Below are 27,684 nucleotides of genomic sequence, written 5' to 3'. Positions count from 1 at the left end.
TTTTGTTTAGCTCTTTTTCTGGAGTTTTGATCTGTTCTTTCCTTTGGGCTATGTTTCTTTGTCTCTTCATTTTGGCAGCATCCCTGTGTTTGTTTTTATGTATTAGGTAGGGCTGCTTTGACCTCGGATCTTGGTATTGTGGCCTAATGTAGTAGGTGTCCTGTAGAGTCCAGTGGCACAGCCTCCTCTATCACCAAAGCTGGATACTCAAGGTGTGCCCTCGCATGGGCTGAGTACACTCTTCTCTTATAGTCAAGTCTTGGGCGCTGTTGGAAGATCAATGGGAGGGATTTACCCAGGCCAGCCAGCTGCAGGGATTGGCTGTGACCACTAACCACAAACCTTTGCCTTCCATGGAGGATCAGCTGTGCAGGGGCAGGGTGGAGGTGCTCTGACATGGTCTGTCCTGGCCCTAGGGTTTCCTGGGTAGTGCAGGCCAAGGTAAGCCCCCTTGTTTTGCCCGGGTCACCTTCCTAAACTATAAAGCAACGTGAGAAGGCTGCTACTTGTGCTGGGCTAGGAGATTCCCAGGTGAAGCCAAGCTGTGAAACTAATCTGGCTGCTGCTAGTGCCTGGCCTGGGGCTCACTGAGACCAGCTGTTGCTTGCTTGATAGAATCTAGGATGTTGTGAAACAGGAGCCAAGACCAGTTATTCATATGGAAAACCAGCTTGGGTGGGCCTGGAAGTTGAGTGGGGTGGAGTCCCTGGGGATCTCCAAAGCAGGTCAAACAGTGTTGTCCAAGTTGATGGAGTCTAAATATGGCACCAGTCTGCTGGCTCTGTGTCTCTGCAGGAGGAGGGCTCAGCAAAGGCACAATGGCTTCTGCTTCCCCTGATGCCAGACACTGCAGCCTCTCCCAGTATGCCACTGGTGCCCTTCAAGCTGGCACCCTGGTGCTGAAGATCAGAGGGAGCAAATCTGAGTAGGTGAGTCTGTTTGTGGGTTTTTTAAGAGGAACTTCTTGGGGCTCCAAAAGTTTTGTCCACCAACTCAATCCCCGCTGGGTTTGGCAGCCAGAGTTGTGGGGACTTATCTTCCTGGCACTGGAACCCTGGGCTGGGGGCCTGGTGTGGGGCTTGGGCCCCTTGCTCCCAAGATAGCCCTCCCAAATTTTTATCCACCACACAGGTGTGAGGGACCAGCCCATTCCACATCTCTGCCCCTCCTACCAGTCTCGATGGATGTGGTTTCTTTCTTTTTATTTTTATTTATTTATTTATATTATTTTAGTGATCATATTTAATCTAATAAGATAAAATATTAGTAAATATTTACTGTTACTTTCTTAACATTTAAACTTAATTTTTAAATTTATTTATTTATTTATTTTTGTGTGTTTTTCTTTCTTTTTTAAATTTTTTTATTGTTATTCAAGTACAGTTCTGTAGTTGTCAGGCTTTAATTCAACTTGATTTCTGACATTTCTAAGTGATGGTTGTTCTACATTTTAGTTATAATTTTGGTGTGGCTGTGCAAAGAGGTGAGCCATGTCTACCTACGCTGTCATCTTGACTGGAAGCCCCTTTTCACTGTTTTAGAGATGAGGAAACTGAGGCTCAGATGTTAAGCAACTTGCCCAAGGGTGCTCAGTAAGTGGAAGAAATGATGATTGTACATAAGCAATCTGACTCTAGAACTATTAACCATCACACTCAATTTCAGTGAATAATTATTTAGTGCCAGTTACTTAGCAGGGACCATGCTGGGTTCTTGAAATTCTAGGCAGAATAAGGCTATGTCATCAAAGAATGCATTGTTTAGGAAGAAGAAGACACAAAACCAATACTTCAATGTAAGGTAGGAAGTACCAGATATGGGTATTGAAATCATAAGAGACTTCCTGGGGAGGTGACATTTGATTTAAATGTCATGAGATGAATGGGACTTAGTTGGATACATGGCTGTGCGGTGATAAAGCAACGGTATATTGGGACACTGAGGGCAGCAGGATGGCTAAGGCAGCAGTGGAGTGGAGCCGTGACAGCCCAGGCCGTGGGCCCAACAGAAAAGGCCTGAAGTCCACTGTGGCTGATGGATGTTGGGATTTGGAGTTGGCCAAGCTGATCAGTAGGCATCCTGATTACAGAAGACACCATGTGCCATGAGAAGGAGTGTGGAATTTATCTTGAAGAAAGCTAACCAGAGTGGGATTTTCAAATCTGGAGAGTGATACGGTCAGAACGGAGGGAAGAGAGGCTTGAGGACCAGCTAGGAGGCTTCTGCAATCCCAAGACTAGAGAAGGCAAAGCCTGGACAGATTCTGTACTGATGGTAATTTTCTCCACCCTGTTTCTGGTCCAGGAAGAGAGCCTTCCTTATGTCATATGCATGGGGCTGTTGACAGGCCAGGATGCTCCCTGTCCACATCTGGGTCTGAGAGCCAGGGCCAGGTGCTTTCCCGATGGATGGCTTTCCCTTCCAGGCCCTTGGCTTGGGTGACAGTGGAGAGACCGTAGATGAGGTTAAGCTACATTAGATGACACTAGGCCTTTGTTGATGAATGTTAAACTCGCATTGTTATGGTTTGGTTACAATGAGGTTAGTTTATAAAATTCATGGGCTGTTGGGGAGGCTTGAAAACCCCCGTGGATCACTGCACACAGCGGTGGCCGCCACCGGCTCCATGAGGCACACCTGCTCTGGGTTCTCCATGGCACTCCTCGGGGGAGATGAGTTCCTTCTGGGACAGACGGGCCTGGTGAGCCCCAGACCAACAGAATGTTTAATTTTGGCCCCTTAATTGTGCTGGGAAGGGAGTTGCTAGGAATGGTAAGATGATTGATGGAGCATGGTGGTGGTGGCAGTGGGCTGGAGGGGGCTGGAGGAAAAAAAAGAATCAATTCCCTTCTAGTAGATGTGGAAGACTTAACCTGGAAGAAATGTTTTCAGACCAACTCTTTGTGATTGCCTTATTTTGGGTAAGGAAACTTAGAAACACATGAGATGTCTTCTTATAAAATATACTTGTATTTATTTTTATTTTTTACATTTATTTTTCAATTACAGTTGACATGCAATATTTTATTAGTTTCAGGTGTACAACATAGTGATTAGACATTTACATACCTTCTGAGGTAGTCACCCCAAGAAGTCCAGTACCCGTCTGCCACCACATATAATTATTACCATATTATTGACTATATTCCCTGTGCTGTACTTACATCCCCATGACTATTTTTATAACTGACGGTTTGTACTTCTTAATCCCTTCACCTTTGGAACCCAGTCTCCCAACCCTTATCTCATCTGGCAACCATCAGTTTGTTCTCTGTACCTGTTTGTTTCTGTTTTTTGATCATCTGTTTTGCTTTCTAGATTTTATAATAAGTGAAATCATAATGTATTTGTCTTTCTCTGACTTATTTCATTTAGCATAACACACCCTACGTCTTTACTATTTTAAGTTTAACCATGTCTTTAGAAAGCAAGGGGACCCTAGAAAGATCATTTGTATTTCTCTGAGCCATTTCTTGATCCGATATTTGAGATCCATGGCCTGGATACTCTCCAAGGTTTCCCTAAAGAGAACCTTAGGAATGGAGATGGTCCAGAGTGTGAACAGTGTGAAATATGAAAATGGATTGTGGGCATTTCCAGCAAATGATAGCTTTCCTCAATCTCAGACCTGGGACTGAGAACTAGACGGCTTAGCTATTGGTGAGAGAACTGGCATTTAAAAATAGGTTTTTATTTTTGACAAGCCATATATGTGCATGTAACAAAATTTAAAAGGGACAAAAGGATATGTAGAATGCCAAGTAAATCTTAATCTTCCCGTCATCTACCAAGTCTGTTCCTCTCCGTGGAGGCAGGCACTATTATTAGTTCCATGCGTTCCCTTCCAAAGACAATTCATGCATTTGCGATGGATGTGTGTGTGGTGATGCCGTTTTGGATGAAATACTATCCATCAAAGAGCCTGGTCTTTGACTCAGTGTGTTTTCAGAATATTTGTAAAGTTGCCTTGCACCTTGGAATACTTATGAGCTCGGAGCTTGAAATGGTATTAGCCTGATCCTCAGCTTCCATTTTTGTCTCCTAGCAATCAAAACTGATTCGTTTTATAGCTCTGAAATTTGTACTTATTGATGAACTGAGGAAGACCACAAAGAACAAAACAAGCAAAGGTGGCTGTGAAAATAGGCACTAGTTAATTTGATGGGTAAATAGTTCAAGATAAAAGAGGAGAAGGGGTATAATCCAGGAAATATCAAATCATTCCACTTGCTGGGGAGAGCCATGTGACAAGACCCATTTATGAATACCACGAGATTCCAAAGAAACTGTTTATTAACCTCATTCAGTACAGTGGGGTGGAGTGGCAAAATTCATCAGCGATGCCCTTTTTCCATGTGGCATCCTCCAGTTTGAGAACCACAGATCCTTGAGAGTGAACAGCTTGATGGAGCAAGTGGTGCCCGTTTTGAATCCCAGGGCTCCTGTGGGGGTTGCGATGGGAATGCAAAGGCCAATTTAGTCTCGTGCATATGCATCATGCGCTCTGAAAGAATGTATTTTGACATATGTATTTCCTCTAGGATCTCTTTTCTCAGCAAAACACCTCAATTTTAGAAAAGTAATTACCAGAATTACATAGGCTATAGAATATTAATTAGCATTCCTTGTAAGCAGAAATGTTGCTTCTCATGCTGTTTTTTCTCTCGGTAGCTAACATATTTCTATAATTTGATAGTTGTTCCCATTTGTAGTGAATATATTTTCTCTATCCACCCAACTTTCTGTTTTCCCAAATATTTAGTATTTTACAGGAGCATTTGGGTTTTCAAATATAATCTTCTCCTAAGTGAAGTTGCAAATTTCCATTTATTTTCTAGGTGTTTTCAATCACTTATTAATTCTCATTAGCTCTCTGGGCTGCTAGCCACATCTGTCCAGTGACTCCATGGGAACTGGCCTGCCATGTGCTGGCATGGACATCAGCTGCATGGGAAGTGGGGACGCCCCTTGTTTGCTCCAAGGACCCCGGAAAGCTACATGGCTAAACATATAAAATGAAAGGTCTTTACAAGTCAGTTTTCTAGATTAGATTTCCAAATGTCAAAAGAAACAGCAGCTCATTAAAACTGCAGCTGTAAAATTCACCAACAGCACACGTACAAAGGTGATTACAGAGCAAACTTGATTAATTAGGTGTGAAAATTTAGGACCAGCGTGGTAATAAGTGATGGGACTCACCGGGCAGCCTGCTTCCCTTCCACTGTGTTTCGCTGAGTGGCCAGTTTTCCGCTTGTCTGTTGTGCAGACATCTCGTTCCAGAGCTGGAAGCGTTCACATCTACACCGTAGAGCCAGTAGGCCACCACGCCTGAGCTACAGCCAGTTCCACCTTTGACTTTGTCATCGTCTTTCTTCGTGGACTTGATACATTGCTAGATCTTCCTGAGTCTCATTTTCTCCATTTCATGGAAGATGAATTCCTGTTCCCCCATGTTATATACCCTAAGGTTTTGAATATAAGAAATTTCACTAAAAAAAAACACAAAGACTATACACTCTGCATAATCCTGCATGTGGCGCTGAGGTCTTTGGGTCCCAGAGATCTTATGACATGTAAATATTATGTTCATTGTTTAACATAGTTTGGAAATCTGGTTTATCCAATTGATCTTCTGACTGGAGTAAAATAGCATTTGTGAAAGTGCCTAGCCTAAGGCTTAGTACATAGAAGGTCTTCAATAACCATTTGATGACTTGCCATCATCTGAATAGAAAGGGTAGATTACCAGTTCTCAAGAATGACAATAGAATGCAATATACTTAGCGGGACAGAACTGTGATGGTGCACCCCACATAATCCTTCTCTGATGATTCAGAAGGTAGCATTGTGCCATCCTTTAGAGTCATAAATATTAATCATAGTTGTGAATATGGTGCTGATAACATTCCATTTCTTCGAAGCCCCAAACTTAAAGTGACTTGCAGTGACTGGCTACAAAATGGAAGTCAAATTTCCTTGGCCCGTAACAATTCTGCACCCAATTCCAATATGTATGCAGGGGCTGGCTTCCCCAGAGCTCCGAGCAGTTCTCCAACATCAATTGGATGTCTTATAATTCCACTCAATTCTGATATTACCTACCCAGAGACAGCGTCAGACCCTGCAGGTTAAGAGCTCAGTCCCATAAGACTGCCCTTTACTTTAAATGCCATTTTCAAGTTTAGGTTTTACTTGTCCTTCTGACTAAATGACTATAAATCAGAGGTTCCCACAACCCCCTCTTTGGGTTCAAATAATTTGCTAGAATGGCTCACAGAACTCAGGAAACCAGTTTACTCACTGCATGATCAACATATTACAAAGGCTATTAAAGGATGCAAATCAACAGCCAAGTGAAATACATGAGATGATATACAGAACAAAGGAGGTCCTATCCTCATGGAGTTTGGGTCTGGCATGGTGGTATGTGGAGTTATCTGGCTCACCAACCTAGAGACACACCAAACCTCATCCTTTTGGAGTTTTCATGGAGTGTTTATTTTATAAGCATGATTGGTTAATCATTTGCTATTGGACTGATTCAACCTGCAGCCCCTCACCCTCTCCAGAGATCAGAGGGTAAAACTGAAAGTTCCCCTGGAAATCACCCCATCTCTAGGTGCTTTCCAAAAGTCACCTCATTAACAAAATTCAAAGTCCAAGGATTTTGGGAGTTCTGTGCCAGAAATGAGGACGAAGACCAAATATATACAATATGGGAGCCTGCTACTTCAGGGCACTTGTTACCTGCCCCAGTGTTACCCCTCACTATTTATTTTTGTGCATCTGAACCAGCCAGCTCATATCGGTCCTTGGATACATCCCAGAGTTTTTCACTTCATCATTCGTTAAATACTTTGCTAAGCATTACTGTGTCCCAGGCACTGAGCCAGATCCTTGGGGATATAAACTTGAGAAAAAAATATATGCTCTAGACCCCCAGTATCTCTTTGTTTAGTAAGGACAGATGTATAAATAGACATTTATAATCCAAAGTGATAAATACAATGATGAATTTTGTACCCTACTATCTAGCTTGAGAGGCCCACAGCTCCTTCAAATTCCAGTGTTCCTCACTATGACTTTGCATCAGCCATACCCTTGAGCAGCACCCAGCCAGAATCATGTGTTTACCTAGAACAGCTCCATCTTCACAATTTACCTGTGAGCATGCTACTTCCTGAGTATAATTTCCCTTTGCTGTGATCTTTACTCCATTACTCTTAAATTTCTTTGAAACTGCCAGTCTTTTATTTCCACTATATTTTTCCTGCCAACATGTTTGTCTCCCTGCTTCCTACTCCCTATTAACCTGGACCCCATGGACTATTTCTTTAAATTTCAATGGCTCTCTAGAAAATATCCTAAACACTGTTATTCCACTACACAGATTCTAAATCAATCCTCATGTCTGCCTTCTCTGCTCCTATACTTATCCTTTGTGTAATGCTGAACACATTTAGCCAGGCAAATGCTTCTGTAAAAACCGTGTTTTTTCCCTTCATTTGGGCCATTGGTGCTATCCAGGAACGTTTTATGTGTTCATCATTAGGTGTCAAGTGGCTGTTTCATAACCTCTCCTCTCTTCTACAATGCACAGATCATAAAGGCCCTTATATTTCATCTTAAGGAACTTGGATCTTATTCCCAAGACATGTATTGGTGACAAAGACTTCAAGGTGTGTGTGTGTGAGTGCGTGTGTGCATGCATACATGTGTGTGTAACTATGCTAGATTCTTTCTGGCAGATGTTTAGATGACGATTTTAGGGGGCAAGGCTGGAATTGGAAGCTTTGAAAGTGCTCTAGGCAAGGCTGATAAGGTACTGAGCTAGGAGCTTGGTAGGAATGACAGGAAAGAGGGGACATATTTGAGAAATATATAGTAAAATCAGTAAACTCCAGTTGAAGCAAAAAAATACAAAAGGAGGTAAGATTTTAGGAAAAAAAGAATGATTTTTATTTTCAGCATGTTGAGTTTTGGTTTCCTGTGGTATACTGGAGTGGAGCTTTGATGTATGAGTCCAAAGCTCAGGGGACGAGGCCAGGGCTGGAAACAGAGCTTTGGGAGTCATTGGCACTACGTTGTAATGGAAACCACGACAGAGGCTGTCATTACTCAGGGAGCATGTGGAATGAGAAAAAAAGTGGGTGGAGGACAGAACCCTGTGAAATGGCAGCCGTTGCAGAGCAGATGGAAGAAGACAAGCCCACGAAGGGGCCAGAGAAGGAACCATCCAAGGTACAAGGGGATCCAGAGAATGTGGTGTCATGGAAGCTGCAAGAGGGAAGGGACGATTAGTTATATCACACTCAGCAAAGGGACCCAATAAAATTAAGATTTTAAGATGCCCATGACATTTGACATTTGGGAGCTCCCAAGGGACATTTTTTTGAGAATATATTCAGTTGACGGTGGAAACATAAGCCAAATTACTGAAAGTTAAGAAAAGGAGAAGGGGATTTGGTGAGTGCAGATTTCTCTGGAAAATTACAGAGAAGTGAAACAGGTAGACCAGATGGTAACTACCTAGAGGGTTACTAGGTAGTCTTTATGGTTATGATTTAGCTGATGCTGTTTCATTTTTTTAGAAGTCCTGCTTCCATAACTGTTCCACATTCTTATTCATAGTTTAAGAAATAATTTAATTACTATATTTTTCAGACTGTAAGATGCACCTCTCCCCCCTAAATTTGGGAGGAAAATGGGGGTGAATTTTATAGTCCAAATGTAGCTTACCTGGCTTGCTGGCAGGGGGCGGGGGTGGCCGTGGAGTGGGATTTTTTTTCTCTATTTTCCTCCTCTAAAACCTAGGTACGTCTTATGGTCCAGAGCATCTTATAGTCCAAAAAATACGATAGTAGTTTTCCCATGTGAAATCTCTGAAGATCTTTCCATGGGGATGTATTAGCTTCCTGTCTAAACTCCCACAACACCAAATCTATGGTCCTCTGATGGCATTCATTTCTGTTTTTATAAAACCCCATATTGTAGTCAGTTACCTCTATGTTCACTCCTTTATTAGGTTGTAAGTACTGTGAGTGTACATTACAGTTGTCTAATATTTACTTTTCTATATCCTATATACCTAAAAGTATTCAGGGCTGTTAAGGCCAATAGAAACTCAATAAAGAATTATTGAAGGAATATATGTGTGTGTGTGTGTGTGTGTGTGTGTGTGTGTGTATATATATATATATATATATATATCAAAATAACATAGAAATATTTTAAAACTTTGGTTGATGTGGAGTTTTAGAGTTTTGTTATAGAATCAATTAATAGAAATCAATCTGTAGGCAATATTTTTACTCTAATTATAACAAGTTCTTTAGAGTGAGCTTCTGCTACACATAGTCCGTGGAAAAGTCGAAGATGAATTTTTCACAAAGATGAGAATTCCTACCACCCCATGATATGGCAACTTTATTTTAAAATTTCTTTTTCTTTTTAAAAATATTTTTCAATTACAGTTGACATTCAACATTCTATTAGTTTCAGGTGTATTACATAGGAATTAGACGCGTATACAATTTAACACAATGTCCCCTCTGATAAGTCTAGTACCAGCTGACATCACACATAGTCATCACAACATTATTGCCTATATTCCCTAGGCTGGGTATGGCGGCTTTAAATTGTTGGGAGGAAAGGTCAATAGGAAAGGCTTAAATTTGGTTCTCTTATGTATTTGGTAATAACAAAAAAACTTAGCCAAAAATCGCCCTCATAGGATTGGCTCACATGTGTTCTGGGATTTAGACAAATGTAAATACACTTTTCTCATTTTGAATCATTTTAAAGGGTAATTGTTGCCAAGAGCCGGCTGTTCTAAAATTTGTATTTATATGAAGATTACATAAGTTTGGATAGTTTCATAGGACTGCTTTAGAAATCAGCATGGATGCCTTTTTTTCTTCTGGAAAGTAAATGCAGTGAGAGGACATGGGAAGACAGGGTGTCAATTCCTATGTCTTCCCAGGAATCCGACACTGTTTTTGTCTAAAAAAGAGGAAATTTTAGAGAGTCTAGGCACTTAGGAATTTAAAGGCATTCATCTCCTTCTCACAGGCCAGCTCCTGTTGGAGCTCTTTCCCCCCCAGCAAGAGGGGGTGGGGATTTGGATTGCCCTTCTAGGTGGCACAGGAAGCTCTCCTGGAGTGAGCCTCTTGGCTTGCGTGAGGGTTCTCTGTTGACAGTCACCCATTTGAGTCCTCTCTGGTACGGTGGCAGAGTCCCCTCCCCTCTGAGTATCTCCAAGTAAAAGACTAAAGTAGCAGCAGGCTGGCTTCCTTGGCCTGAGACCTGTGTGATCTCCCAAGGCCTGGCTCTCGGAAGGTTCCCGTGGTGGGTGTGATGCTCGGCTGCTGCTGACTCCAAATTCTTATTAATTGAGAACCAGGGACCCAACATTGTCATTTCTCATACAGGCCTGCACATTATGCAGCCTGTCTGAAGCATCAGCATTGTCGCCATGGACCCGGAGCTCTTTTTATTTGCATGACTAGAACTCCCCCTTTGGACCTGTGGCAGGTGAGGGTGCTGGGTGTCCAGGAGCTGGGGATGCAAGAGAGTGGGAATGGCTGGACACTCACTTGGCATTGCTCGGGGTACAGCTTCGAGTATTCATGAGACAGCAGAGTCATCTTCATATATAATAAAGTGAGTACTTTGTGTGCTTAATGAGACCACTGGAGTGTCTCTTCCAATTACCTTTTTGGAGAGAAAGAATGGAACATGCTGGCATGAATGAATAGCAACTGAGTGTTCATTTAAAAGGTCAAGTATATTTGTTCCCTCCACTTGGTATGCTTGTCTCATTGTTCTAACTCCTCCTGCCTTAATCAGACACTTGTTTCAAAGTCTTGTGTGGCAAACCCAGGATTTGATGGGGCCAGTACACCGTGCATTTATTTGGGTTAATGTATCTTTTATTAAGTTTTCTTTTCAAAGAGGTTTGTGCAGAGCAACAGAGGATGGAGTTTCTATGCAATGCCATTGGGGGACACTCAGAAAAGCCTTTGCTGGATAAAAGACGTTCTAAGATTGTGAATTCTAACAAGTGAGTCAGAGCTTGCCTGGGGAGTGATTGTCTTGAAACAGTTGTGACAAAATCATATACAGATGCAAAGAAGATGTCTGGAAGCCTCTAGCCATCCTTCACTTTGGATGACTGCTGAAGACTGCAAATATTTGTGCAGAAGTGACAAGATGCCAATAACGAGGTGAACTTACTGTGGAAGCATAATTCCAGTGTAGACAAGGATGGCAGAGCAGAGCCCCTTGATTAACTTCATATGTATTGATATTTCCCTGTTGTTTTGACTTCCTAGACTATTTAAATGCAGCCTTGTCACAACAAAATACAAAAGAGGCTGCTATAACATCGATTTTTTTTAAAAAAATTTCTGTCTCTGAAGGATAGTGTGTTTTTTGTTTTGTGTATGTGTGTGTTTGTGTTCCAGAGCTGATTGTCAGGAAGGCAGAAATGCTAAAATTATGACACAAATAATTATGTTAAACTGTTGAGCATAAATTATCCAGGGAAATACAATTTGATTGTACGCATAAATCAATTTTATGCATCACAAGATGGCCCCCATTAGAGTTTGCTGGGGTGACTTATTTCCGGCAGAGGTGAGTGCAGTAACAGTTTGAAAACTGAAGCTCTGGTGTCTGAGGACTCCATGGAAGCCTGGACTCATTGATTCTTGGGGGAAGGACCCCCCGCCCCCACCAGTGAGGAGGGCATTTTGCATCTGAAGAAATGCCCATGCCACACTCTAACCTGAGACTGGTGTGTTTTCACATCCCTTCAGCAAGCCAGTAGTCACACTGATTTAGCCTCTTCCTTTAGAGTAGCCTTTAACACCGACACGTCCAAGTCAGAACCAAATTTAGTTGTAAACTTCCAGCTTATTCTTATCCCATTACATATACCTCATTACAACTCGACTATTACCTAGCCATCTCTAAACAGAAAGAACCAAGTATATCTGTAACCAGATTATCTCTAAACCAGAATGTTAGTTTTTGTGTTTTATATTTGGATTTGGGGGCGGTGTTGGAGAGGAGGGGTATTCACATTTCAACATAGATGTGTCTGATCTGGGTATTCTCAGTACTCGAAACAAAAGACAGTGTTTCTCTTAGGAAGCCCAATCAGAGAAGCTAGAATGTTGTTTTTCTTACCCAGATCTTTCCCTTGCGCTGCTGTGCCCTTCTCTCTGTGGACAGGCAGCTTCATGGCTGCGTCTGATGGAAAGCTGCAGCCTGAGGAGACCTGCCTTTCCTTTCTTTCCTCCCTTGTTCTGTGGTCGAACTTTCTTTCTATTTTCGTTCTGAGGGTCTGCCAGCTGGGCTGCAGGGAGGAAAAGAGGCGAAGACCAAAGTAATGACAGTGAAGGAGCATCTTCTATTTTATTAAGCTGTGCCAAAAGGACTCTAAAATAGCACTGTGAGAAAGGTGATGAGGTGAAGCGGACCATCAGCTGCTGACAGCGATGCCAGCCCTCTCCTTCTGGGGATGGCAGCACGCCCTGAGACGCAGAGGCTGGAGCCTGGGGCTGGGAGTGGGACGTGGGGCCAGACTGCTTCGGCCAGAATCCTGGCGCTGGTTCTGACTAGCTGTGTGACCTTTGGCAAAGTATTTGACCTCTTCCTGCTTTAGTTTTCTCATCAGTAAAATGGGGAAATAACAGTACCCACCCCAAAGGTCCGTTAGGTGAAATAATGTACAAAAAATGGGCAGAAGAGGATGTGGCACATTGAAGAAACAGCATGTGTCTATTATGTAGTTATTTACCTACATCTGGACAATGCAGATTATGTCAGTTAATCCTCATACCATTCGGGAAATAATTGTAACTGCACATCTACATTCATTTCTACTGTTTGATTTGGAAAGGAGGGTTTCAGTATTCATTCCATACCTCTTTAAAACTGCTTTTATTTTTCCATTCACACACTGGGGTAGGTGTTTTTGTCAAATTGCTGGAAACTTTACAGGACCCCCCAAAGTGAATGGGAATGTTGAGATGTCCCCAAGGGAAAACACACCGTGCCAGTCTCTGGGAACCACTCAGTTGGGGAGTTAAACTGACCCCAAAGCAATCCAAATTAAAACAGGTGTTTTAAAATGATTTCAGAAAATGAATCAACGCGAATAATAAATCAAAGGTAAAATAACTGCAAAATTTAGAACTGTCATTTGCAGGTAATACCATCATAATTAAAGAAAAACCAACAGAATTAAACCATTATAACTAAACATAGAGGTCAGCCAAGTTTTCAGACACAGGATTAACTTTAAAAGATCAAACACATTTCTGAAAACTAATAGTGACCAACTGGAAAAAAGGTAAAATACATACTAATTAGCAAAGAATATACTATATATTTTTGGAAAAATATAAAAATCTATTCATGGATATAGAGATACAATCCAAACATATGGTGAATCATTTCATACTGTTAATGTGATAATTTATTTTAACAAATATGGCAATATTCCCAAATTGATCTATACATTAAATACTTTTTCAATCAAACTGTTTGCTGGATTTAAAAAAAACTCAATAAACTTATTTCAACATTTATATAAAATATTTTTTAAAAGTACATGTATAGCTAAGTGAACTTTGTAAAAGAAAAGTATTGCTCTCTCATGTAGTAAGATGTGCCATAATGCCATATAATTAAAGAATGTGGGCACTTGTATGAGAATAGACAAATAAGCCATTGGAGTGAAACAGAGATCCCAAAAATAGACCCATATTTTACAGGTGGTACTAAAAAGCAGGTAGGAAGAGACTGTCTCTTGGACTAATGTGGCGGGGAAAACGGGACTACGAAATGGAGACACTGTAAAAAGTTAAACCAGACTCCTAGTTGGAACTGTCAGCGGACGTCAGGTTAACTAAAATCCTGTGTGTGAAAGGCAAAAAGCCCTGACGTCAGTAGAAAGTAACAGTAAGAAATCGTTGTGACCCGAGGCTGGGAAGTACTTTAAAAACACCAGAAGTATATAAAGTGCATAAAAGTACATAAAGGCAAAAGTGGATTAGAGTAAGGATTGCTGCTCAGCAAAGGATCGCACAGACACAGTCCACAACAACAGACTGAGAGGTGGTGTAGGCACATGTGGCCGCGAACCGGCTGGAGGTTAATACCCAGAAATGCTTGCACCTCAACAAGAGTATCAGGCCTCCAACAGAAAAGTGGGGTATGAACGGGGTGAAAGGAAAGTGAGGCCAAACAAACATGTGAAGAGAGGTTGTAAATCATCTGAAAGGAAGAAGTGAAAATTAAACTTTTCGTGGAGTTGTCAATACAAGGCTGAGTAGCATGAGTGTGGGGATGGGGTGCAGGAACGCCCGTGGAGGGTGCATCGACTGAGGCTCCGTTTTGAACAGCAATCTGGCAGCACTTGCTTAAATTAAATATACATATACCCCGAAGCCAAGCCGTTCCCTCCTGGGTATACGTCTCAGAGAAGTTTTTCCAGGCCAATCTGAGCACATGTACGAGGACGCTCATTATAGCATCATTCATGGTAGAGGAGGGAGGCAAACTGAAAGTATGTCACCAGAGGAATAGATACATAAAGCATGATGGAATCATATTGTGAATGACAATGACCCATTTAGACATAACAGAAAGGCTCTACCCAGTACAGTATGGCTGAATCTTAAAACTACAGTACTCAGCCTTGCCTGGTGTAGCTCAGTGGGTTGAGCGTGGGCTGGGAGCCAAAGGGTTGCTGGTTCGGTTCCCAGTCGGGGCACATACCTGGGTTGCAGGCCGGGTCCCCAGTGGGGGCTATGTGGGAGGTGACCTCACATTGATGTGTCTCTCCCTCTCTCTCTCCCTCCCTTCCCCTGTCTCTCTAAAAATAAATAAATAAAACCTATATATATACATATATGTATAGGAGTATGTATATGTGTGCAAACCTCTCTCTCTTTCTGTTTATCATCTATGTATCTCAGTGATATTCAGATGATTGCCTGTGGGAGACAGAAGAATAGGACTGAAGATGAACACACAAATGAGACCGTCCATGACCCACTGGTGTAATGCACCCATAAATAAGGCATATGATTAACTCAGTTCTGGGCACCTGGGATCAACACACACACACGAACTAGGAATTAATAATCAAGGAGTTTAGGAAATAGCCTCACTAAACCCCCATTAAAGGCCATTTAGCAAAAGTGTTTTAGCTCTGGCTGGATTGAGCATTGGCTACCCATGAACTGAAAGATCACTGGTTTGATTCCCAGTCAGGACACATCCTGGATTGTGGTCCAGGTCCCCAGTTGGGTGCGTGCAAGAGGCAACCAGTTGATGTTTCTCTCACACATTAATGTTTCTCTCCCTCTTTGTCTTCCTCCCTCCCCCCTCTCTAAAAATAAATAAATAAAACATTTTTTTAAAAGACTGCTTTGCATGCAACAAGCAAGCCTCTGTGTTACAGAAAGATTCGTTGGCCTCTGCAAGCATAGACTTTGATTTCTCTTGCACTGAGGTTGATGCAACTTTATTTTTGGCATAGAGCCACTTTTCTACAAGTGGAATATCCAAGACAGTCCTCTCTACCAGTGGTTTTTGGGAATTTCACTGAGCTTCATTATGATAAAGCTTCATCCAAACTGAGAGCATAAGCAACTTCTGTAGCATTTTCTGTATTCATGTATCTAAAGAAAGGTGAGCTGTTTCCAAAATTTATGCAGATGCTAGAATACTAAGATAAAAAATAGTGGGAAAAACAACTCACATGCCTCAGATCCAAACAACAACAGCAGGGTTTCAAAAACTGTTTCCAGATTTTCATAAAGTCTTTAACTCCATCAAGGAGTAAATCAATTTGCAGGTGCTACTGGCAGCTATTTAAGGGGGAGCATGGAACATGTTGATCAGGAAGAGCAAATTAAAAGAGACAGCGGATTAACCCTTTATGCGCATATCATTTAACCTGTTTTCACAGACTTTAGGTTTTTGTTATACATTCTAGGAATGTAATTACGAGAGGTCACTAGTTTTCAAATCAAATTTTACCTATTAGAAAACCCTAACCTGGAAGGGATTATGATGTACAAATTGCCAGATACAAAACCAGGCACAGGGATGTAAAGTACAGCACGGGGATAGAGTCAGTAATATTGCGATAACCGTGCATGGAGTCAGACGGGCACTAGACTGATGGGGGCGATCACTTCATGAGATGTATAAATGTCTAATTACTGTGTTGTACACCTGAAATACTGTAATATTGTGTGTCTACTGTAATTAAAAAAAAAAGACAGAAAAAACAACTTTACAAAAAAAAGGAGGCAAAAACCAGAAATGGAATAAATCACTCTCCAGTCTGAGATGCATTAAAACTTTCTGGAATCCAGAATATTCTACCTGCATTAGGAAATGCTGTGTATTTGTTGTGTCTTCTATGGGCCTCATACTAACAAGCATTAAATAATTATTTATATGTATTAAAATAAAAGGTTACCGTATTTTTTGGATTATAAGACATACTGGACCATAAGACACACCTAGGTTTTAGAGGAGGAAAATAGGAAAAGAAACCCCGCTCCACTGCTGTTCCCCCTCCCCCCCCAGCGAGCCAGGTAAGCTACATTTGGACTATAACATGCACCCCCATTTCCTCCCAAATTTGGGGGGGGAAGTGTGTCGATAGTCTGAAAAATATGGTAATTGAGCTCAAAAGGTTAATGGACTTTCATGTTAGCAGAGTTTTTCTTAAAAGTGTTTCCTATGCAAGTGATTTGTATTTATTATTTTTATAGTTTTGTTACTGATGCATTCATCCTCAGATCTATTCTCTCACTCATTAAATAGCGAATGCCAGTTGTAGGCCAGGGATGGCTGGAGTTTGGACGGCCTCATGGCCTGCTTGTCCATGACAGGGGCTGTGTCCGAACTCATTTCTCCAATTCCAGCACCAGCCGAGTGTCCATCTGAAATAGGCCACACATGGGACCTTGGTTGAAAGGAAGCTGCAGAGGGTCATTTGGCCCCCATCTCCTTCCAGTTCCATTCGGAGTATCGTCCACTTTTCTCCTCAAGACTTTTTAGGGAGGTCTTTCCCCCCAATCCTCATATTTCTGTCACATGTTCATGACTCAATATTTAAGAACATAGGTGCTGTCATGGTATTTCTTACTCTTTGTGAGGAAATGCAGTACTTTATCGTTGCTTCTCAGCGTCAGAACAAAGGGAGTGAGTGCGATGTTCGCTCAGTGCCAGGCACTGTTCTAAGAATGTTCCATGGTTTATTCATGTTGGCCTCACCACATTCTTCTGAGGAGATGGAAAGACACCCAGCTCCCAGCTCTCAGATGCTAAACAAGTCAAAAACTGCTTCCAGATTTTCAGAAAATCTTCAACTTTGTCAAAGGATAAATCAGTTTGCAAGTAATGTTGACAGCATTTATTATGACCATTTACAGATGAGAAAACTGAAGCCTACAGAGGTTAAGTAATGTGTTCAAGGCTGCACGGCCAGCAAGCAGACAAGACACGAATCCCATCATGGGACCTGACTCAAGTAGTCTTTCAAATCAGTGTCAAGCCCGTAGACTTGATCTGAGAGGCAGAAGGGTATTCTGTTCAGGTAAGAGCCTGTTGCCTATGGAAAAATAAGCCTGTTCCCACCCTTGGTCTCCCTCCTTGTGGTCTGAGATGATGTCACTGAAGGTCCAGTAAGGATCCATTGCTCCAGCAAACGAATGAACCAAAAGAGTCTCCTGAAACCAGGACTCCTGTATTTGGTGGGAGAGGAAGGGGGTGAGTTGGGGAAGGGATAAGGTTGGGGATGGAGAACAGACAGATCACACTGATGAAGTCACTGAAAAGGGGAGTGTCGGGGGCCATTAATAAAAAGTCACAGGGAAAAAGCCAGTGCTAATTGGAATAATTTGGCTAATGAATGGGTGACAGAGTGAGCTGTCTTAGCAGGGGAGGAGTGCCATTGACCCTTTACTTTTTCTTGTCTGTCTTAGTGAAAGACCTTTGCTCCCCAGTTTCCTCCCGTGCTTGTCCTGGTCAAGGGGATTTTATAAAGGGCAAACACTTTGCTTCTGAATCTTCTAAAGATGGGTTGCTTTTGTTTAAAACTCTAATTTGTAGCTTGCAGAATTGGCAATATCTTATTGGGGCAGACGTGGGTGGAGAGTGGTAGCTGACAAAGAGTAATTTCTCATTTTTCTTCTATTTTTCTTAAGCGAAGGGTTTCTTATTTGTAGAATAGCTCTCATAAACTAACATTTTGATGAAATTAGAGGCATACATATTAATGCCACTTGTTTTTCCAAATTTCCCAGAGAATGGTCTTAAAGTACATGTTGTAGGTTCTGTCAAACTCACACGTCAGACAGGGGTTGCTTGAGAGCTGAATTTATTTGAATTTATTACATGAATAGCCCCTCACTCCCCTGTCCCTGCTGCCTGTACCCTGCAGTACGGCTTGGAGTCTGCTAAGTCGTGGCTGGTGTGACTCTGTCAGGAATCCTGCCTGTGCCTTTGGCTCGTGATTGCTGATTGAAGAGTGTGGCATATGTCCTCTATATATAGAAATGCACATATCCACACACAGCTATGTAGCTGCAGATAGACACACCGACACTCCCACACATGGGTCTGTGCAAGATTTTTCTCGACTCTTTCCTTCAACCCAATGATTTCCTAACGATCTGTTACCCATCTAAGACAGATTGCTTTTCATGGTTCAGCGGACCCAGCACAGACATTCATTTTAATCAATAGAGCAGTCACAAGAAAGAATAGATGTACTTGTTTTTTTCTTTTTTACATTTAATTGAAAATTTTCTAGTAATTACCAACTTGCGTAGATCTTTAAGATTAGGGAGCAATAGTAGGTAAGCAGAACAAGTAAGTGAGAAACCATCAGCCGGCAGAATGTGGGTCTGCAGAGAGGCTGGACTCAAGTGAAGTGATGCTGTCTGTTCCTATGCAACAGCCCAGCTCCCCTCTCTCCCACAACCACCAGCCACACACACCTAAGTCTCAGGAATGTCTCTATCAACCCATCTCCGTCACCATCGCTGCCAATACCTTAGTTCAAGTCTTATCTTCTCTCTCTGTGCTCCTGCACACCTGGGCAATCCTTCCTTTAAACTGCTCATTGAATTCACTTTCTAAGGAAAAATCGAACCTTGACTCTCCATTGCCCATTGGCCTTGAATGTGTTACTTAAACACTCTGGGCTCCCATTTTCTTACCGACAAAATGTGCCTACTAAGTCCAGATGCTTTACCAGAGAAGTCATAGTTCCTCACCTTCTGCCTGTAACTTTCTTTCCACCTGCTACTGGATTAACTTGTATCTGAGCACACTCTTCCTTTTCACACAATCCTATCTCTCACAAACTTATACCCTTCCTTCAAGACTTGGGCAAAATATCTCCTCAACCGTAAAAAAAAAAAAAAGTCATCATTTTTTAGGGATTGAGCATCTGTCCATTTTGAGCTCCTCCGAAAGTTTGTTGGCCATTGCCTGATAACCACACTGGCTATCCGGAGCATTGATTGATGATTGTGTAAGCAGGCTTTGGACTCCATGAGGGCAGAGGCAGGCCCATCTTTTTGCCCACTGTCACCTAGCAGAATGCCCAGCACAGAGTTGAGTCAACAGTGTGAGTGAGCAAGCATATAATCTGGAAAGAGTCTCGTTCATATAGCAATGTCTGGCAACTGGTCTTTACGTCAAATTTTCTGCCAGGAAACTTAGAGGAAAGTTTTCAAAGTTTCTCTGTGGGTTGATGTTGGGTCAGAATCTAAGGCCCTCCCAGGGCTCCTAAGTCATTGCAGGAAAGTTATTAAGGGAGAAAACCATTTTGGGGGGGGTGATCTAATTTGGTTTTGAAACATTTCTGTATTTTTCTTGATGCACTTCAAATGTGTAGATTATTTCCATCCACAGTTATTTTCAGACACAGACTATCCATGTATTTTCTTAATAAGAATCTAATTTTATGAGTTACAGATTATCACTCTCCTTTTACAGTGGAGATACCGAGGCTTTGGAGGAGTATCACTAGGGAAACTGGTAAGAATTCCCGCTACCCAGACCAATTACATCAGGATACTGAAGGTAGGCCCAGACCTCGGTTTTTCCAAAGCTCCCCACGCAACTCCAATTTGCAGTCAAGTTGAGAACCCTGCACTACCTATAGGAAATTTAGATTCTACACCCATGGTGACTTGAAGGTAGTGGAAAAAAGGCTAGAACCCGAGTCTCTGACATGTGCTAGGACTCTGTGTTGTCTCTTCAATATAACCCCACACTGTAGTACAGGCATCAATGTCCATACCAGAGAGTCACCTTCTGGTCTCTCTTTCCTCCCGTGTAGACTAGATATGCTAACATTCTTCCTTTGCATAGGTTCCATATGAATCCATTTGAGTCTCTCACATGCCAATTAGATGGACTCCTATAGAACCTTTTAAAAAGAATATTAGAAACTATAAAATTGGAGCAACTTAAATCACAGAGGGCAGTAGAGATTATAAAATTAAGACACAATAATTTCTGCTATGACAATAGATCCCCTAGAGTAGGTGGGACTTGGAAGTGTTGGTGAGACACTTGGGAGTTTGAGGCCCATGTATGCAGCCTTCTCCTCCACAGCAGCATTTGGAGCTGGGACATTTGAGCATCCAGTATTTAGACCTAACCTCTAAGCCTCAACTTTGGGCAGGTAGCACAGGCTGAAGCAATCCGTGTCTTCTTAGTGAGTTGTTCTAGTCAGCTTTTTGCCTCAGGGCATATGGTAATTTGTCTACCTCCTACCCCACAAAGAAAAAGAGACCAAACAGCAGACTGAGTATTCTGCAGGCAAAATCATACTTAGAGTGTCTCAGGTTATCAGAGTAAGTGGTAGTTGTCTGATTAGAAAGTGGAAAGATATTATTCAGACATGGATATATCTGTAATCAGCAATGATGAAAAGGAGGTGTACAGGAAGTGAATGGTAATTAAAGGGGATTAGGGGCTTTTTTCTCTGGTGTATTGAGTTCGTCACATGCCTAGAGAATGACCCATTGTCTTTCCAGGGTCCCATCAGCATTACACTTCTCAAATAGCTTGAGAATATGGATGCACATACTCTAATTTTGGAAGGAATCAAACAGCAGCATTCATGAAAGGATCTAATAAAACAAGTTTGGTTTCAGAAGATTATTAGGCCAAAGACTGCCTACCCATGTTCAAGGGACTTATCTGAGAAGTCCGAGGCTGAAAGGATTCTGAGATGAATAATTTTACTTCTAAGGGAAAGAAGGCAAGTGGCTTTATCTGGTTGTGGGACCATGAGCTCTGGAGCACGGAGACCTGGTCCTAGTCTCATCTGCCAGCTGATTGACATGCAATGTCATCTTTTTGTTGTTAGGGTTATATAACTCTTAGCTGCTGAACAGACATATATTAATAATCAAGCAAGCAAATGTTATCTGGCTTTTTTGAATGCTGATACTTAAAATTTACCATAGAAACGAGATTGATGGCTTGTAAAAGAACTCAGCATTCCTGCCCTCAGACTGGTGACTGTGGTTGGAGAGTTTTGGGGGTTCCTGAGAGAGCACATGGCCACTGTCTAAACGACTGATGCGTGCTCGCACCAAATGCTGCCATAAATGCTCAAGCGAATGCATGATCTGCTTTTGTGATGGTGTATGAACTTGACCTCATGAACTGAGGATATGTACAGACCTTCCCTCTAATTATGATCACTTCCTTTCACTGGGAGCAAAGCAGTGATAACCTTGTTTCATATGCAAATCGCAGGAAATGTTCCACCTGTCCCTGTGGTTTCCCTTGACTTGGAAAATCAGTCACAGGCCTGTGGCTGTCTGGAGGGGAAGATTCACAAGCCTTCCTTGTCCCTTTAAATGGATGTTTAATAAGTTTGGAAATGGCAATGCTTCCAACATTGAAGAATAAATTAGAGCCTGTTTCCTTGGATAAATATGAAACTTTAAAATAGTCCAAGAAGACCCCTGCAATCCCTACTAAATGAGATTTGATTTCTCTTTAAGCTGTTTTTAATAGCTGGAATTACAGAACATCGCTGTTTACCACCTAATAGGTTTGTGAGCAGGCAGCTCGCTTTGTGCTCATGGTGATGCCATTTGCACCTGTATTCAGGAAGCAAACCCTCAAACCTGCAGGTCTCCTAGCAAAACCGAAGCTGAGTGCACTGCTTGGGCACAGCGTAGTTCCTGCCTGCTGCTTGTGCCTCCCTCTTTCTAGTCCCTGTCATGTCCCTGCACCTGTCTCTGCCTCTTTCCCTTGTTTCTCAGTGTGTTTAAATTGTCTTATTATTATTTTTTTTTCTTTGACCAAAGGAATTTTACCCAAATTTTGTGTTCAGTTGGTTATGTTTTGGAACCAGGAGATGGAAGAAACAGAGCCCTTGTGTTTAATTAAGAGAAATATAAGCCCCAGCTGACCAACTTTTGTTTGACCCAGGAAGCCAGGTCTTTGGTGTCCCCTTTGTTCTGTGAGTCAGTGGCAGCTGGGGCTTTGGATGGAATACGAAGAGGCAACCTGCTTTTAAACCTGAATTTTCCACCCAATATATTAATGGTGATTAGTTTCAATGATTAATATAAATAATAATTAGTATTAGTATTATTTTTGAGCACTGACAATATGCGAGACCTGAATTTTGTGTACATCTGTCATTTGTATTTCTTAACTGCTTTGAGGTATGGATGCAATTATTCCCATTTTCCAGATGGTGAGCCTGGATAACTTCGCTGCCCTGAGTCTTGGGCAGAACTGGTGAGACGGCTGAACAGGATTTGAATGGAGCTCTGCCTGACTCCATACATACCGATGTCTGCGAGGCTGCTGGCAGCAAACCTGATAGGGGCTGGCTGTGCTGGGCATCCTCCTGAGCACTCTGCATCTGTTAAACTATTCAACCTTCACACCCTCCCTGTGCAGGAGAGACCAGCATTATAGTCCACTGTACAGCTGAAGAAACTGAGGCACAAGGAGTTCTTTACCTTGCCTAAGTCACGTAGTCTGGTCAAGAAGTGGGGGTGCTGGGGCTGTGGGTCTAGGCTGTCTGCTCCCAGAGTCTGTGCCCTTAAATGGCTATGCCTTACTTCCTCCACTTCTCTTAGTTCTGGAGAGAGTACCTACAGCAGTGTGAATTCACTCAACAAACATGTATTAAGCACCTACAAGATTTCGGTCTCTTTCACACTCCTCTCTGTATAGAGAAACAACTAGAAACACCACCTTGGGGCTGGATGGCTGCCCATGCCCCTTTTCTGAACATCTTTAAGCTTCCATTTCAACATTCCTGTCTTTCAATGAAAGCTGCCATGAGTGAGGTGTCCTTTTAAGTGGCTGACCACTACACCCAGATGGGTTGTTCTGGGCCTCACACCCTTCTGAGCATGGCCCTGGTCCCTGTGCTAGAGAGCAGGGGCCACAGGTGAATAGTGTGGCTGAGTGAGGGAAAGAGCCCTGGAAACCAGCAAATCAATCAATTCTTCCTACCTTCCTTCCATCATCCATCTATTCTTTCAGATCTCCATCTGTTCTTCCCTTTCTCCCTCTGTCCATCCAACAAAATGAACTGACTATTCTGTGCCTGTATTAGAGGTGGGTACTTGATAAAAAGGATCAACCAAATCCTCTTTTTTTTAAGAAGAAGAAGAAGAAGAAGGAGAAGACTGGTTAGAAAAGCCTTTATAAAATACATGATCTGGCATCTTCTAGAAAGGGGAGATGGCAATAGAGCTTCATTAATATTTACAAATTCTCTGTGACACAGAGCAGTGGTTGGTCTTTTGATTCTCTATTGATTTAGCTTTTTCTGACCTCACTCATCACCTCCGTCAAGCCATTTTCCCTGTTTCGCTTACTCACCTAGTCGAATTCTTCTTCCTGTTCTCAGTGTGTCATGGGAACGTGAGAAATAAAACACTGAAAACAGTGTGAAAGCAGATTAATAAATCATTTTAAAGTATTAAAATTGATATTAGTTTTTTGCAACATTTTATCATTTATAATTTAGTAAGCATGTTATTTGTCACCTGGTTAAGTAAGAACAACCAATATTTCATTGGAGGATCTGATTTCTCAGTGTCTTTAATCAACATACAATGGAAGTGACAGAACCTCCCCTGCAGAGAGTGGAAGGAGGCCAGCCTAGAAGTCAGCTGCAGCTGACCTTGGATTTCTTAGTTTGTTGGTAGATTTTGAAGACAGTTTAAGGCCCTCTGCATATCTAGGATGGGCAGTCATGAAAAGTGCGCATGCTTCCCATCTCTCGTGTGTCTCTGTCCCCAGGGAACAAAAAAGGGGATGAGTAAATCACATTCACACCATCTCAGGCTCTCCTGTGCTGGCCTTCACTCACCAAGTACTTACCAAGTGCCTGCCGAGTGCAGGTACAGGGAAAGTGATGGGGATACATCAGTAAACAAAGCCATCTGACCCCTGCCCTTGTGGGAATGATCCACTAGCAGGAGGAGATAGATAGTAAAAAATAAGTAACCACAGTAAATACATACATGTGATAGTAGGTTACCAGGTACTAAGTGCTATAGAGTAAAAAGGGGGTGTGGGGACTGGAGAGAAAGGCAGAGTATATGGAATGAGCTAATAGTCCTTGTTGGCAGGCAGCAATGCTGTTTGCTATAGAGTGAGTTTCTGGCATTTTCCTGACTGGAGAGGCATTTGGATCCCAAAGGACTATAGCTGAGTGCACAGTCCCCATTCACCAACTCCATGAGATTACTCTAGGGCAGGAAAAATCATCAAGGAGTCTTGTGAACTGTGTTGCCCAGTTCTAAGAGGAGGCTGCTCTCTTCCCACCACCCGATTACACCCACACCGTGGAGGATTCTGCTAAACCCTGGGACCCTCCTCTCCCTTCTCCTTCTAGAAGGAAGGGGCAGGCCTAGACTGGAAATGCAGGGTAGGCCATACCTAGATGTGGAAATGCAGACGTGCCCCTTCCCTTTCCAAAGGAGGTCGTGGAAAGCCAGTGTTAAGAGCCTGACGTCTGCCGGCTGTTGGGCAGCCTGGGAGCCTCGGAGTGAAACTGCTCAGCAGTGCGGTCAGCAAACGTCTTCATGTGGACAACTGCAGGGGATCAGCTCTTTCGTCTTCTCATTTGTGCTAGCTTTGGGGGGTATCTGGATGGAAATATAAAACCAGGGGCTTCGTTCCTGGATGTTGTGGGAGAGCTTCTTAAGAGAATGAATATGTGAATATCCTCTGAGTCTACTTGGTGCAGGACTCTAGTCTGAAGCATCTCAGTGGTTTCATCTAAGAGGCAGGTTATGCTCCTAATGACTGGTCACAGGACATCCCAGTGATGAGAGAGCTGGGGAGCATCGGGCAGCACTTTGTCACAGGGCATCCCAGTGGTGAGGGAGTTGGGGAGCAGTGGGCAGCCTGGTCACAGGGCATCCCAGTGGGCAGCATGAAAACCCCATCTTCAAAAGCTACAGTGTCACATAAGGCAGAGCTCTGGAGACATGGGGTTTTTAAGAATCAGTGAGTGAAATAAGGAAGGGTTTATAGTTAGTATACAGAAAGTCACAAAATCATACAGTTCATTATACTTAGCACAGTCTTCGAGATTTCTGGCTCCCCTGGTGGAAGTGCGTTGGGTCCACAACTGGCACCTACCAAATGCGCTGTCGTGGGGAAAAGAGTTGAGAATCCTTGACTTAGGAGGAGGGGTGGAGTGGAAAGGGCTTACTTTCTCAGAGGCAGCTCAGTGTTTTTCAAATATGTCTTTTTATAAGAATCCTTTGAAGAACTCAATACAAATACTGATTCTTGGGCTTCACACCCCCGAAATAACCTGTCAGAATCTCTGGGGACAGGTGTGGGCGTTCTGTCTTTAACTAGCACTCCCGTGGTTCCTCCCGGATGGAGCAGATGGAACTTAGCAACGCTGCACATCAGAATGAACCCAGGAGCGTTTAGGGATTGCTGAGGCTCAGGCCTCACCCCTGAGAGTCAGCTGTAATTCACCTGGGTGGGGGCTGGAGGACAGCTGCTTGTGTTTTGAAACCTGGCAGGTGATCCTCATGTGCACTCAGGGGTGAGGCTTCTGTGCAGGAGAGATGGGGTGGGATCCCTTCCTTACTCACTGTGTACCCTTGGGTGAGGAACTTCTATGTGCCACCCCTCAGGACACCATGGAATGAAGCGGTGTTGTCCCTGCCCTGTCCCTTACAGGTCCTCTGGACAATGTAATAAGACAATGGTGTGGGTGCCCTCCTCCATCTCCAGGTATGTGGATGAGGGCACATACCTGTGGAGTGGACTCTCAGCCCTGCGGTTCCCTTGGGGCCTGTGTCTGGACCTCTCCACCCAGCCCCTCCTTCACGCCCAAGCTTGTCTGGGTGAGAAACGCAAAGGGCATGGGGTGTTTAGGTGACATGGTGACTGAGCTGGGTTCAGTCTGCTGTGGCCAGTCCTGGTGTCTCCAGTAATGAGGAGGGAAGGCTCTGGGCAGGAAACGCGCTTTAGTGCTGCCCTGTCCACCCCCACATTATCCTGACTTATTACATTGTAATAAATTGAACCATTCCACTTCATTATTTCATATTCGAGGAGATTTATAGATTGTCCTGGTGGCTGAAGAGGCAGTGATTAAAGAAGCAGCGTGCTAATGAATACAGCTCTGCACAAAGCCGGTTTAATTAATGCACAGCCCAGGGGCTGTAAACCACTTGCTGATAACAAACCTGCCCATTGAAGACTTGAACTGACAACTTCCCACAGAATAAGGAATGATGGGTGACATGGGGAACTTACTCAAGTGGCAATTAAGGCTACTAAATGGAGCTTCCCTCCCCACTATCGGCTCACTGTAGCAGAGCCCAACACATGTTTAGTTTTCTTCTGCAAAAGAGATTCCATGCTCCCTGGTCCCCTGCCACCCACCCTCCTCCACCCTCTTCCATCCCAGTGGCTCTGGACTTTGTGGTCATACCTGAACTTTCTGAAAGTTTTGTTTGATTCATGTTTGTGCCTGTTATCCTTCACAAAGCTCCTGTGATACAAGACAGTTCTTTCCACTCTAAACTTCTTCCCGATCTCTGGATATTAGTTACCTAAGTTGGCATTCTTTTGAAAGGCTGAATATCTTTTTGTTTGTTTGTTTGTTTGCTCTTTCCTTTTCAGTTTTTTGGTGGAGAAATACCTGTTGGCAGCTTGGCTTTGCAGAGTTCCACCTCACCAGCTGCTCAACTGCTAAGCGACCTGACTTTCCTGTTGGAACCGCATGGGAGCGCGCTGGAGCCAGACAGGATCTTGGGAGCAAGTCCTAAATATTCTCCGCCCTTGTCACACTGCTCTGTACCTCAGAGTCTCTCAATAAATGCTGTTTCCTGACAAATTAAGTCCAGAGGGTGACGAGTAACACAATAACCTTTCTCTGTTCTTTTAATGGTTTCCTGCCAGGATTTGATGTTTGGAGACATGAAACATTGTGATAAGGTGGCTTTTCAGTGAGTTGATAGCAGTGATGCTTTCTGCTACGAGACAGAGCATTATTAGTGGTATGATTAACGCTAATAATAGTGATTCTAATAACAAAAGGAATGCAGCCATAATAGATAAAAATCCCAGCCAGCAGAATGATTTGAGGAAAGAAATGCTAAT

At 42.8% G+C, this 27,684-nt stretch overlaps 1 long non-coding RNA gene across 1 annotated transcript in view; it reads left to right on the top strand.

Moving 5' to 3' along the window:
- LOC123479448 (uncharacterized) overlaps positions 1–27,407 on the top strand; it is a 77,547-nt gene extending 50,140 nt beyond the window's left edge. The window contains exons 3-4 of the long non-coding RNA XR_008427394.1: positions 796–929; positions 27,205–27,407. This is a non-coding gene — a long non-coding RNA (uncharacterized lncRNA). The remainder of the gene's footprint in view (positions 1–795; positions 930–27,204) is intronic.
- The last annotated feature ends 277 nt before the right edge of the window (positions 27,408–27,684 follow it).

The sequence above is a fragment of the Desmodus rotundus genome, chromosome 7, assembly GCF_022682495.2.
Source record: "Desmodus rotundus isolate HL8 chromosome 7, HLdesRot8A.1, whole genome shotgun sequence".
In the NCBI taxonomy this organism is placed as follows: Eukaryota; Metazoa; Chordata; class Mammalia; order Chiroptera; family Phyllostomidae; genus Desmodus; species Desmodus rotundus.
This window is presented reverse-complemented; position numbering and strand designations above follow the sequence as displayed.